The 13,396-nt window shown below is 44.6% G+C and overlaps 1 protein-coding gene across 1 annotated transcript in view; it reads right to left on the bottom strand.

Annotated features, from left to right (window-relative positions):
* ADORA1 (adenosine A1 receptor) overlaps positions 1-13,396 on the bottom strand; it is a 96,508-nt gene that overhangs the window by 36,887 nt on the left and 46,225 nt on the right. The gene's annotated exons all lie outside the window — the stretch shown is intronic.

Raw genomic sequence — 13,396 nt, 5'->3', positions numbered from 1 at the left:
AGGGTCGCAATGGCAAACCTATGACACAGAGCCCTCTCTTTGGGCACCCATCCGTGGAACAGATTATACTGTAGGGGGAAACCGTGGAGCAAATTGTACACAGTGGAGCAGAAAGCTCTATAAAGCCCCATTCATATGACCATATTTTGCAGATCTGTAATTGTGTGCAATTGTGGATCTGCATATTATTAAGTTTAAATTGCCGTGTTGGCACTTTGTATTAAATTAGTGGGTTTTGAGTTGCAGTTTGGACACTCAGTCTCTAAAAGGTTTGCCATCACTGCTGTAGGGGATTGTAGGGTTATAGGTTGGACCTGATGGACTGATGTCTTCATCCAACCTCATCTACTATGTAACTAGGTAAGTGTAAGGAAAATGTAAAAAAAAATACAAACAAGAAATGTATGTAAATGTTTTCCCGTTCTGTGGGAATGTTGCTGTGAGCTGTACCCTTAGGAGGAAGCGCCGTCAGCAAGGCCCAATGGGATTAGCTGTCTCTATAGACCCTACTGTGTTTTATTCTCTCCCCAAGTGCTCCAGCATAAATAAGAGCTAAGCTAGAAAGTGCTTTTGATAGAGGATGTGTTTTGATGTAACCGCTTAGAGAAGAGATGACTGCTTCTCCTACACTCATTGAATTTAGAGATCAAACATGAGTTTTCTCCACATTATTCCCATTTACACTAGATCAGGACATAACAGCACTACAAGCAATGGGGGCTCTAGTTGCAATAATTGCCACAAATATTACCCCTTTCAATGTTATTATATATATTTATATTATTTCCTGCAGACATCTTCAGGTAAATTGCAGCGTGTGTATTTCTCACAATTAGAAACTCCGTAAAAATTCCATTAATTGGGTGGATGCTGGATAAAGAAATATTTTACCAGCACGTTTCCATAGTTGTATTCTTAAGACTTTGCAAGTATATGAGATACTGCATACAATGACAGATCAGTGTTATCTACAGAGGTGTTATCTTGTATTGTAATACTGTCTGATAGGTAAATGAGATAATTGTATTACATTATATTGTATACGCTATAGATATAGTGATATGTAAAATTCTTCAACATGCCATCAAAAATTCTTAAATATGTTTAAAATCAAAACTTGGTTTAAATAAATAGGTCATTCTTTAATGACAAATTCCATGAAGCGCTGTCCCATACACTTCAATGGGACATACCTACAGTATGTAAACCTATCACTACACATTGTACAGTGAGTATAGCTCTCAGGCCAAAATGTCCAGGAACAACTGATATGCTGTTGGACCCATGCAGATCTAAAGGTCTTTCCCTATCTTCAGGATAGACCATCAATATTAGGATATTGGATATCCCCTTTGTTCACAGCTACTCACTGTTGATTGCACGGACGCAATAGTTGTACACAAGTAATCAGTGTAGTTAATGCACTACAACCTGCAATATAGTTGTTGGATATTGCAGGAAAAGGGGTGTCTGGTCAAGGGATCTCCTTAGGAGAGATCATCAATATCAGATTGGCAGGAGAGCTGGATATTGGACACAAGCCAATCAGCTGTTCTCATCGGTCACTATTGTTAGGAGTATTTTGGTTCATTGCTTTCTATTTTTCTTACCTGCGGAGTTTTTGGCTGCGCGGTGTCTGGGGTGGCGTCCTGGCGCTGCGGGGTTGTCCTGTCGTGGGTATTGGTACACACCTTCTGACTTGCACGCGCGCACTGCTGGTAGGCAGCTTTATTTCCTGGTTGATTAGTCTGTCCTCCCATTTGCACCTGGGAGGAGTGGTCTCTACTCTGTATTTAAACCCATGCCTCCCATGGTTCTGTGCTGAGTGTCGCTTTTACAGAGCTAGGCCTTAGCAGGAGGAGTAGGTGGTTATCTGGGATAGAGGAAGTTCCGTGGTTGGTTTTTGGGAGGTTTGGGTGAACTAGTTGGTTTGTGTGTTTTCCCTTCTGTGTTCACCAATCCTACCTCTGTGTGTTACTGACTGTGTGAGTGAATTGCCTTATCCTTTGATTTCTACTCAGTTTCCCTGTGTTTGTTTCCTAGTGTAAGGTTCCTTCCCATATTGGTTTGGGGGAATCCTTTCCCACATTTTTCCTGTGTGCTGCTTGTGTTGTTAGTCAGCGCACACCCTTGTCAGTCCCTGTCAATAGCAGCTTCACTTGTTCGTTAGGGGTGACCCCCTTTTAGTCTCCAGTCCCTAGAGATCTTATAGGGCATTCCTTCTCCCACTTCCCTCTAGGCCTACGGTGTCAGTGAGAGAGGAGCCGTCGGGGTCAGGCTTAGCCTGAGAACAGCCGACCCACACCCGTGAGGCAGGGACCGGGATAGCTAGTGGGAGTAGTGCAGGGCGAGATTTCCTACTGCTATTCCTTAGCCCCGTTGCAGCTACCTGGACTGACATAACAGTACACTCAGCCGGTAAAAAAAAAAAAAAAAAGGTTTGTTTGCATTATGACGGACCTGAAACAGTTGTACCAGGCGGTGCAGCAGATCTCCACTGAGATGGAGGGGATCAAGCTATGAATGGATACCATCCAAGCTTCTGACGTATCTCAGTTACAGCAGTTGGCTCAACACACAGCCTCTCAGGTGGAGGGCATACAGAGGCAGGTGAGTAGCGCCCCTGTGGGTCGGCCTCTGGAGCCGAAAGTCAGCTTACCTGAACCCTTCCGAGGTAAGAGGTCAGATTTTTTCCGATTTCAAAAGGACTGTCTTTTGTATTTCCGGCTACGGCCGTTTTCCTCCGGTTCTGAGGTACAGAGAGTTGGGATTATTATTACTTTATTGAGAGATGATCCCCTCATCTGGGCACATTCGTTACCAGCCGACTCAGCTTGCTTACTAACTGTAGAGGCGTTTTTCTCCACAATGGGGTTACTGTATGATGACCCAGACAGGGTACGCACGGCTGAGTATAACCTACGACGTTTGGTGCAAGGATATCACGCTATAGAGAAATATTGCACAGAGTTTCGTAGGTGGGCAGCAGAAGTACACTGGAATGACCCCGCTCTACTTAGTCAGTTTGAGACAGGACTCTCAGACCAGGTTAAAGACCATCTAGTTTCTCACCCTGTTCCGGGAGATCTAGATGAGGCCATGCAGCTGGCAATTAGAGTTGGACGGCGCCTCCGGGAGCGTGGAGACAAGAGTCCTGGGGGGGTCAGCCCTCCTCAATTCTCTGTTTTTAGAGAGGACCCGGGGGACCAACCCATGCAGATTGGGGCCACCGTGCGAAGTGCTAGATCCAAGAGTGAAGGGTCCCGCACAGTACGCTGTTTTGTGTGTGGAGGGATGGGACATGTAGCAAGGGTATGCCCCTCCAGAGAATGGTTCGCCAAGGAGAGTAATAACCCCAGGTCTATTGAGGGTAAAGGGAGAAAACCTACTAAGGAGGGAGGTGTGTATGTTTCCTGTACTCAGACTGCCGGGTTGACCCTTGATGGATGGGTAAATGGGCAGAAGTGCCGGATTTTGATTGATTGTGGTTCGGCAGTCAACCTTATTGACTCAGAGTTTTGCGAGCAACTAAGGGTGAGTCCTTTGGTCTTGAAGTCTCAGATACCGGTGTGGGCTATTGATAAGACCCCTCTACAGCAAGCTGTCATCTCCAAACAGGTGGAGGGTCTGGAGTTTATTGTGGGTGGCCACAGGGAAGAGATTAACTTGTTCTTATTGTCTAAGTTACCAGCACAAGTAGTGTTGGGGTGGCCCTGGCTGAAGCAGCATAACCCTATTATCAACTGGGAGACCGATTCAGTAGTTTCTTGGGGGCAGGGGTGTAATGGTCGATATCTGCCCATATCCGTTATGTCTTTGTCTATAGACAATTTGCCTCAAGAAATATGTGAGTTCAGGGAGGTCTTTGAGGAAAGGGCAGCCAAGACATTACCACCACATCGCACCTATGATTGCTTGATTAAATTTATACCAAATGCAGTGTTAGCCAAGACAAGGTTGTACAATCTCACTATTCCGGAGAGGGAGGCGCTCAAGGAGTATATTGAGGGGAGTCTAGAGGTGGGGCATATTCGCCCATCTAAGTCCCCAGTAGCAGTGGGGTTTTTCTTTGTAAAGAAGAAAGATGGAGGGTTGCGCCCTTGTTTGGATTTTAGGGAGATTAATAAAATCACGGTGCGGAATCCCTATCCCATCCCGTTGATCTCGGATCTATTCAGCCAGATTACGGGAGCTCGCTGGTTTAGTAAAATAGATTTACGTGGGGCGTATAACTTGCTGAGAATCAAGAAGGGGGATGAGTGGAAAACAGCGTTTAACACACCCCTAGGACACTTTGAGAGTCTGGTGATGCCTTTTGGTCTAACCAATGCGCCCGCGTTTTTTCAGAATTTTATTAATGATGTACTAAGTGCCGTCATAGGGAGGGGGTTGTGGTCTATCTGGACGATATACTCATTTACACCCCGGATTTGGAGACTCATTGGGAGAGAGTGAGAGAGGTTTTAGATCTCCTGAGGGTTAACCAATTAAGTGCTAAGCTGGAGAAATGTGTGTTCGCGGTCAATAAATTATGTTTCCTTGGCTATATCCTATCGGACAAGGGGTTCGAGATGGACCCTGAGAAGGTCAGGGCAGTCTTAGAGTGGCCGCGACCTGAGAACCTAAAGGCGGTCCAACGGTTCTTGGGATTCTCCAACTATTATAGCCAGTTTATTAAGGGATTTTCTGAGGTTGTGAAACCCATCTCGGACTTGACTAAGAAGGGGGCTGACTGTGCTAAGTGGTCGCCAGAGGCGCTAGCCGCGTTTGAAGAATTGAAGAAGCGATTCTCGTCCGCTCCCATTTTGAGACAGCCGGATGAGAGGTTGGCCTTCCGAGTGGAGGTGGATGCCTCCTCGGTGGGGGTGGGAGCAGTACTTTCTCAGGAGTTCGAGGAGGGTACACATCCCTGTGCCTTCTTTTCTAAGAAATTCTCTGCCTCTGAACGGAATTATGACATCGGAGATAGGGAACTACTGGCAATAAAACTAGCGTTCGAACATTGGCGTCATTTCCTGGAGGGGGCCAGAAGGCCAGTCCAGGTATTTACTGATCACAAGAATTTGGTTTATCTTGGGTCGGCGAAGAGATTAAATACACGGCAGGCTAGATGGGCTCTATTTTTTGCGCGGTTCCACTTTACCGTGACTTATGTGCCGGGTTCGAAGAATGTTAAGGTTGATGCTTTATCCCGGTATATGTCGACCGAGGAGGAACGAGAGGCGCTTGCCACTATTCTTGGGGATGGAGTGGTGGTAGCAGTATTGGGCGCGAAATTGGAGAAGGCCTTGATCGAAGCGCAACACGCTGCACCTTCCAAGATACCTAGAAACAAGCTGTTTGTCCCAACTACTCTCCGACAAAGTCTCCTGAGGGAGTGTCACGAGTCGGTTCTTGCTGGTCACCCGGGGGTTTCAGAGACCATGAGATTGGTGTCTAGGAATTTTTGGTGGCCAGGGTGGAGTAGGGATGTCTTGCAGTTTGTTCAAAATTGTTCGGTCTGTGCAAGAGCCAAGGCGTCGCATACCCGTCCCCACGGTCTTCTACATCCATTGGAACCTCCTAAGGCACCTTGGACTCATCTGTCTATGGATTTCATCACAGGCCTTCCGGTGTCTAAGGGTTTCACGGTCATTTGGGTAGTCGTTGACCGCTTCACGAAAATGTGCCATTTGATCCCGTTTTCCAGGCTGCCATGTGCCAAGACACTATCAGAGGCATTTATTAAAGAAATTGTAAGGTTGCATGGTCTTCCTGAGGAGATCGTTTCGGACAGGGGTCCGCAATTTGTGGCTAAATTCTGGCGGGCTTTTTGCAGCAGGCTGGGAGTTACACTGTCGTTTTCCTCCGGGTTTCACCCGGAGTCTAACGGGCAAACAGAGAGGAAGAATCAGGATGTGGAACAGTTTTTGAAGTGTTTTGTTCGAGAGAATCAGAATAATTGGGCTGACTTTCTTCCCCTGGCAGAATTTTCCCTAAACAACCATGATTCCAACGCCACAGGTACCACACCTTTTTTTTGCTCCGGTGGTAGACATCCTGTTTTCGGAGTATTTTCTTCCATTTCTTCCCCAGTTCCGGAGGAGGAGCTATTTTCTAAAAAGCTGCAAGGGGTATGGTCCCGTATCCGAGAGAATCTGGTGCGGGCGTCGCACCAGGCTAAGGTCCAGGCGGATAGGAAGAGAGGAGAGTTGCAGTTCTTCCCTGGTGAGATGGTTTGGTTGTCCACCAAGAATATCAGGTTGAAGGTTCCTAGCAAGAAGCTGGGTCCCAGGTTTGTGGGTCCTTTTAAGATCATCAAGATGGTAAATGAAGTGGCGGCGCAGCTGCAACTACCTAAAAGGTGGAAGATAAACCGGGTGTTCCATGTCTCCTTGTTAAAGAAGGCCAAGAAGGGAACGTCTCCAGTTAAGGTTCCACCAGTTTCTGAGTCCGGGGAGTATGAGATATCCCGAGTTCTGGATAGCAAATATGTTCGGGGGAAGCTACGGTATCTGGTGGCATGGAAGGGATACGGTCCTGAGGATAATTCTTGGGTTCTCGAGTCGGATATGTCAGCCCCCAGACTTGTGGAGAAATTCCACAAGGAGTTCCCAAAGAAGGATGCTCCTAGAGAATCCGGAGTCTTCTCCTTGAGGGGAGGATCCTGTTAGGAGTATTTTGGTTCATTGCTTTCTATTTTTCTTACCTGCGGAGTTTTTGGCTGCGCGGTGTCTGGGGTGGCGTCCTGGCGCTGCGGGGTTGTCCTGTCGTGGGTATTGGTGCACACCTTCTGACTTGCACGCGCGCACTGCTGGTAGGCAGCTTTATTGCCTGGTTGATTAGTCTGTCCTCCCATTTGCACCTGGGAGGAGTGGTCTCTACTCTGTATTTAAACCCATGCCTCCCATGGTTCTGTGCTGAGTGTCGCTTTTACAGAGCTAGGCCTTAGCAGGAGGAGTAGGTGGTTATCTGGGATAGAGGAAGTTCCGTGGTTGGTTTTTGGGAGGTTTGGGTGAACTAGTTGGTTTGTGTGTTTTCCCTTCTGTGTTCACCAATCCTACCTCTGTGTGTTACTGACTGTGTGAGTGAATTGCCTTATCCTTTGATTTCTACTCAGTTTCCCTGTGTTTGTTTCCTAGTGTAAGGTTCCTTCCCATATTGGTTTGGGGGAATCCTTTCCCACATTTTTCCTGTGTGCTGCTTGTGTTGTTAGTCAGCGCACACCCTTGTCAGTCCCTGTCAGTAGCAGCTTCACTTGTTCGTTAGGGGTGACCCCCTTTAGTCTCCAGTCCCTAGAGATCTTATAGGGCATTCCTTCTCCCACTTCCCTCTAGGCCTACGGTATCAATGAGAGAGGAGCCGTCGGGGTCAGGCTTAGCCGGAGAACAGCCGACCCACACCCGTGAGGCAGGGACCGGGATAGCTAGTGGGAGTAGTGCAGGGCGAGATTTCCTACTGCTATTCCTTAGCCCCGTTGCAGCTACCTGGACTGACATAACAACTATATGAACAACAGTGCCAGGAACAGATGGCTCTGTTCTACATGTACCAGCCGTGCCAAGTTATTGCAGTGCAGCTCTTATTCACTTGCATAGGAAGCTGCAGAAACTCATCAAGGCCACTACACAGAGAAGAGTTGTCTGCTTCCAGCTCATTTCTCTGTATAGCTGCAGTAAGAACAACTGATTGGCAGAGGTCTGACACCCAGGAACCCTGTTGATCTAATATTGATGACCTATCCTAAGGTCATCAATGGGAAATATAAATGTCAACACTTATACTTTACTGCTAAATCCACTTTGGCTTTAAGATCAAAAGCGGTTAAAAAAAAAAAAAAAAAATACTGCATAAACCTTTTTCCATTGCGGTTTTCCTTTTTACCTTCTCTACCCTGTACAAGTCTATGGGAAAAGTGAAGCATTTCCAATAGGTAAAATCAATGACTAAAAACGCACTTTTTTTTGTAAATAATATTTTATTGAATTTTTAAAATTAAAACGCGCACGTTTGTTTTTTTTAGTTTCCCCAACAGGTGGTTGAGATTTCATAAAACCTCATTCACTTTGCTGTTACACAGGTTTTTCTATGACATTTCTGCAAAAGCCATAAATTACTGAGTTTCCGCAACGTCTGGCCTTAGCACACAGGGGTTTTTCAAGAGTCTGATATTAATGACCTATCCCCTTAGGACGGGTCATACATATTAGATTGTCAGGAAATTGATCTCCAGCACCCATGCTAATCAGCTATGTATCTTTCTAATAAATGGGACAGAGATGCAATACCAGACAAAGCCGCTACACAATGTACAGTACTGCGTTTGGTAAGTAGTAACGTGACCAGAGTGCTTATCTGAATGCTATGCCATACTCCGCACAAGTCATGCGGACAGGAAAGTAGATTGTGAAGTACTTTTTTGTCTGCATGTTCTGTGCGGACACCGCGCAGAAAGCACACGGACTCATTATAGTCTATGGGGTCCGGGTGCTTGTGCTGCACACCGCTTGTACATGCGTTTGGTAGTTCGTTTCGGGGAGTCTCCGTGCGGACTTCCCGAATGGATTACCGAATGCAGATGTGAACCGGGCCTAAGGATCATGAATTCAAGCCTTCTAGATATAGAACATGCTATACAAGTTTATCACATCCCAATAACTAGTAGTGCAGTTTTAATGAATTATCCTGGACAAAATACATTTGAAAAAACATCAAGAACATCATTGCTCAAATACAGAAGTTTTATACATTCGAGGCTGGAAGATATAATTGGCACTCCAGTTTAGATGACCTACATAATTCCATTTTAGACTCTATTAAAAAGTACATAAACCTTACCGACAAATGTGCTGAACCTTTTAATAAAAGGTTTGTTCCAACATGTAGTTATTTCATCTCTGCTTCTATAGTAATGTACTTGTACATTGAGGGTTACAAGGGTTTGCATTACTCTTGACTCAACTTTTATTATTACAGATAAACCATCACAACCTGAGTTTTATTTTCTATTGTACTACATTTTCAGTGGCACAAAGTAAATCTACTCATGAAGGATGCTTGTATAGTACTGTATATAGCAACAAAACAACCAATGTAACTTTTACAGCAATGAAATGCCAGCCTGGAGGGCATAAGCAGGTCTTGGCACAGTGAGATGATCATTGCTCATTGCTCTCTGGCTGCCACTCATGCTTGCTGCAGTAGTTGAAACATGCTGATAGAAAGCAAGAATGCTAATCCAGAGAACATTGGATTATAGTCCATTAGCATTTTGGTTTTTGCTTGTCAAATGCCACCTGCAGCTTTGGGGTCACCAGTTAATTTATCGACCGCTGTCATATAAGCCAAGAGCATGTCTCCAGTGTGCTCGTGGATCGGGTATGAAAGCTCAGTTGATGGCGGGTAGAACATAGTAATTTCAGTAGGTAAAACATCATTACAGATTGTAGCTAAACAAATGTTGTGAAGATCTCTCTGGAGAGTACAATTTATCCAACATGTAATTACATAAATGGCAAGGATCTCCATAGGACCGCAAGTAACTGGGGATTTGACTCAGCCGCGGAATCCACCTGAAGAAAGGGCAGCTCGCTTCTTTTTCATGATAAAAAGGAAGCTTGCGGTCTACATAGACCTCCATTGTGAGGGGGCAGATTCTGAGGTGGATTCAGCCTCAGAATCCCCCCCCTCTCCCCCCCATGTGAATAGGCCTTAGAAGTTGAAGCAGCTGTGCAGGATTACAGAATTATGCAGATTTCTTGTATTAACAGCCTCACACTACTTCATAGGTTGTGCTTGGTTTTGCAGCTTATTCCTAGTAACTTCAGTGGAGCTGGGTTGCAATACCAGACATAGTATATGCACAAACATATATCTTGCCTCATTTTTCTTTACTCCTCTAAGTGTCTGGTGAACCAGGATTTAGGAGTGACCACAGACTTTGTGGTTAGGTCACTCTCATACCCCATCCAGGGTTTTTCTTCTTATCTGCCATAATTGAAGAGGGTGAAAGTGTGATGTGTGTTTCAGAGTAGAAGACTGGAAGGAGAGCCTTGCTCTGGATATTCTCCCTGGCTGAACAAGCACCTGACGAAGTCTGCTACTATGTCCCAACAATGCTGGTGAGACCAACTGATTTGTTTTTGCACATTTTGCCGCCATGTGTTTGTTGCCAATTTGCTGAAAGAAGCTGTTAAGCAGCCCATTCATTTATATGGGGAGCGCATGTATGCTGGCTCTCATAGAAAGCAATGGGATCTGTTTTAAATGCCGCTGATTCGGAATGTTTACACGTTCAGAATCAGCCAGTGTATACTCCGTGTGAAGAGGTCCTAAGTTTGTCTACCATTTCAATTTTGGATTAAATAAATACAAGCCGTTGTTGCTGTTCACCAAATGCCTATACTGCCACTGAGCTAAACCCCCACATTAAATATATTATTATTATTTCTGTGTATGCCTAAAGTATGGTTTGTTCAGAATACAATGTTACTGGAGAGTCATGCATTGTTCTTATAAATTGAAAACTAAGAAGTATTACTTTTTTTCTTTAAAAAAAAACATGTCTGGAGCCAAGAGTCTACTAAGGACCCAAGTTTAATGCATCAGAAACTTGTAAACTTCTGATAAATGAGGAACTGGACCATGGAAGAGAGCGAGAAAGCTCTACAAGGCTAAGGCCCCACGGGCCGTAAACGCTGCGCTAAAGCGCTGCAAGAACAACCACGGTGTGAACGCATCGTGGTTCTTCCCGCAGCGCTTTAAAGAGAAAGTTCACAAAGTTTCCTCCCCAGACTTTCTCTTACCATTATATCTACAGGAAAGCCTCTGGCATTTCCGTAGATATAATTGACATGCTGCGATTTTCAAAACTGCGCCGGTTTTCGCATGAATCCCATCCACTTTACAAGTACTGTATAACGCCACAATTTTTCCCAGGCAAATCGCGGCATTTCCAGCCCCAGCCTTAGAAAGCATTTAGTACCTTACAGATTATCCATAAGTAATAGGCTTAAACACTAGATTAACAAGGGATTTCATGATTTATTAAGACTTTTACAACTGATTTTGTAATTTTAAGTGATAACACAAGTTGGTGACCTTGTTATTCCCTTTGTAGCAAACAATTATAGAAGTGACATAGTATGGAAGTGTTAATCTAGATAGCCATGATCAGACTCTGAAAGCAAATATAATATAGACTGACATTGTTCAGAAATCTAGAACTGAAACCAGTCATTTCATCTTTGTAAGAGATAGAATACTGGGATGACAGACAAATGTAGCAGAGTCAGATTTTGTTTACAGTGATAGATGAGGAGGATTTTCTGCAGTCCTTAAGAAAGACACTGTTAGCACCATATTGTGCCAAATGACAAATTGGACTCTTCTGCAAAGGCAAACACAGATCTGCTGAATCTACAGTTCACGAAAATGCTGCATTTAAAGCAGAGAGCTTTTAAGAAACAAACGCGCGCACTTGAACCACCACCACACACACACACACACCTCGCTAATAATAGTGAATAACCATCTTTGGGGCATTCAAACGGAGGAAAGTGCTGATAAAAAGACTCGCATTCATTTCATTGGGTTCCGTTTAACCCCTTAACGCTAAATCACGTACCTGTACGTCAGGGAATGTGGTTAGTTCCCGCATTCCCACGTACCTGTACGTGATAGAGATCGCACGGGTTCAGAAGCAGAGCCTGTGCGATCTCCACGGGAGGCCGGCTGTATCTGACAGCCAGGCTTCCCCTGTAGCAGCAGGGACGGTGATTGCACCAACCCCCGCTGTTTAACCCTTAAGGTGCCATGATCCATAGTGATCATGGCACCCTAGGGGTTTGGCCGGGCTATAAATCATGTTGCCGGCAGCAGGAGTCTGTGTGAGCTGTAATTTACAGCTACACGCTGCTCCTTAATCCCTCCCCCCATCGGAGCTCGCTCCGATGGGGGGAGGGTTAACCCCTTGGATGCCAGGACGAGGGGAAGCTAGTCTATGCATCTGCATAGCTAGCCTCCTCTATAGACTGCAATACACGTGTATTGCAGTCTGTAGTTAGTATAGAACCAGAGATCCTCTCTGATCACTGGTTCTAGTGTGCTTGCAGCACAAATAAAACAATGTAAAAAAGTTTTTTTTTTTTTTAAATAAAGTGTAAAACAAAAAAAACAAACATAGTTACATTTCTTGTAAATCTGGAAAATCGCTGTTAGGGTGCATGCACACTACGTAACGCCGGGCGTGTATGAGAGCCGTACACGCCGGCGTTACAGCAGGGCTGCCGAACACTTCCCATTCACTTCAATGGGAGCGCTCGTAAACGCCGCTGTTACGAGGGCTCCCATTGAAGTGAATGGGAAGTGTTCGGCAGTCTGCCGTAATGCCGGCGTGTACGGCTCTCATACACGCCCGGCGTTACGTAGTGTGCATGCACCCTTACACTTGTAAGCCTTATAACGTCCAAAATAAATTAAAATACAATCAAAAGATGATGCCGATATAAAGCAGAGATATGGGAGATAATATTTATTACTGTATTTGGGTGGTATAACTATCTGCCTGAAAATCAGAGAATTTCACATTTTGAAAATTGCAATTTTTTCCAAATTTCCATCAAATTTCCTATTTTTTTAATAAGTAAATACAAAAATATTGATTAGTGTTTACCACTAACATGAAGTATAATGTGTTACGAGAAAATAATCCCAAAATCACTTGTGTAAATTAAAGCGTCTCAAAATTATTGCCATTTAAAGTGACACATGTCAATTTTGAAAAAATAGGCCTGGTCCTTAACCTACATTTGGGCTGTGTCCTTAAGGGGTTAACGCACGTACCACATTGAAATCAATGGGAGGCAAACGAAACCCATTGACGTGAATGCGAGTCTTTTTATCAGCGCTGATTCTGCCGCGAGTCATCGTGGCTGAACCAGCACCACTTTCCTCCGTGTGAATGCCTCCTTTGGTTGAAGTCCCACATTGGAAAAACACTGTGTTTTGCAATATCCGCAAAGTGAATGGGATTTTGGATATTCCCACTTACACATTACAGACAAATATTCCACTGTGAATTAGATATACTTTCAAAAAAAAAATAAAAAATTGCAGCATATCAATTTTGCCTGTGCAAGTGCTGGCATTTTCCGTATAGTAAAGGAACAAAATCTGCAGAGGAAAACTGCAAAAAACGCAATAGTAAAGAAACCAAAACATGACGCGTTTTCACTGCAGTTTTTTTTCAATGCGTGGGGCTTTAGCTTTTATGACAAGACTGGCTGAACCAACCACTTTAGAAGTTACAGTCATCATATGCTAAGAATGTGTGACACTTCACAACTACCCAAACATTACAGGGATTCTATCATTGGAAAAACTAACAGCACATCAGCAACTTTATTTTTCTGCTATG

Source organism: Leptodactylus fuscus, chromosome 2 (assembly GCF_031893055.1).
Source record: "Leptodactylus fuscus isolate aLepFus1 chromosome 2, aLepFus1.hap2, whole genome shotgun sequence".
In the NCBI taxonomy this organism is placed as follows: domain Eukaryota; kingdom Metazoa; phylum Chordata; class Amphibia; order Anura; family Leptodactylidae; genus Leptodactylus; species Leptodactylus fuscus.
Note: the sequence above shows the minus strand (reverse complement) of the source record. Positions and strands in the feature narration are given on the sequence as shown.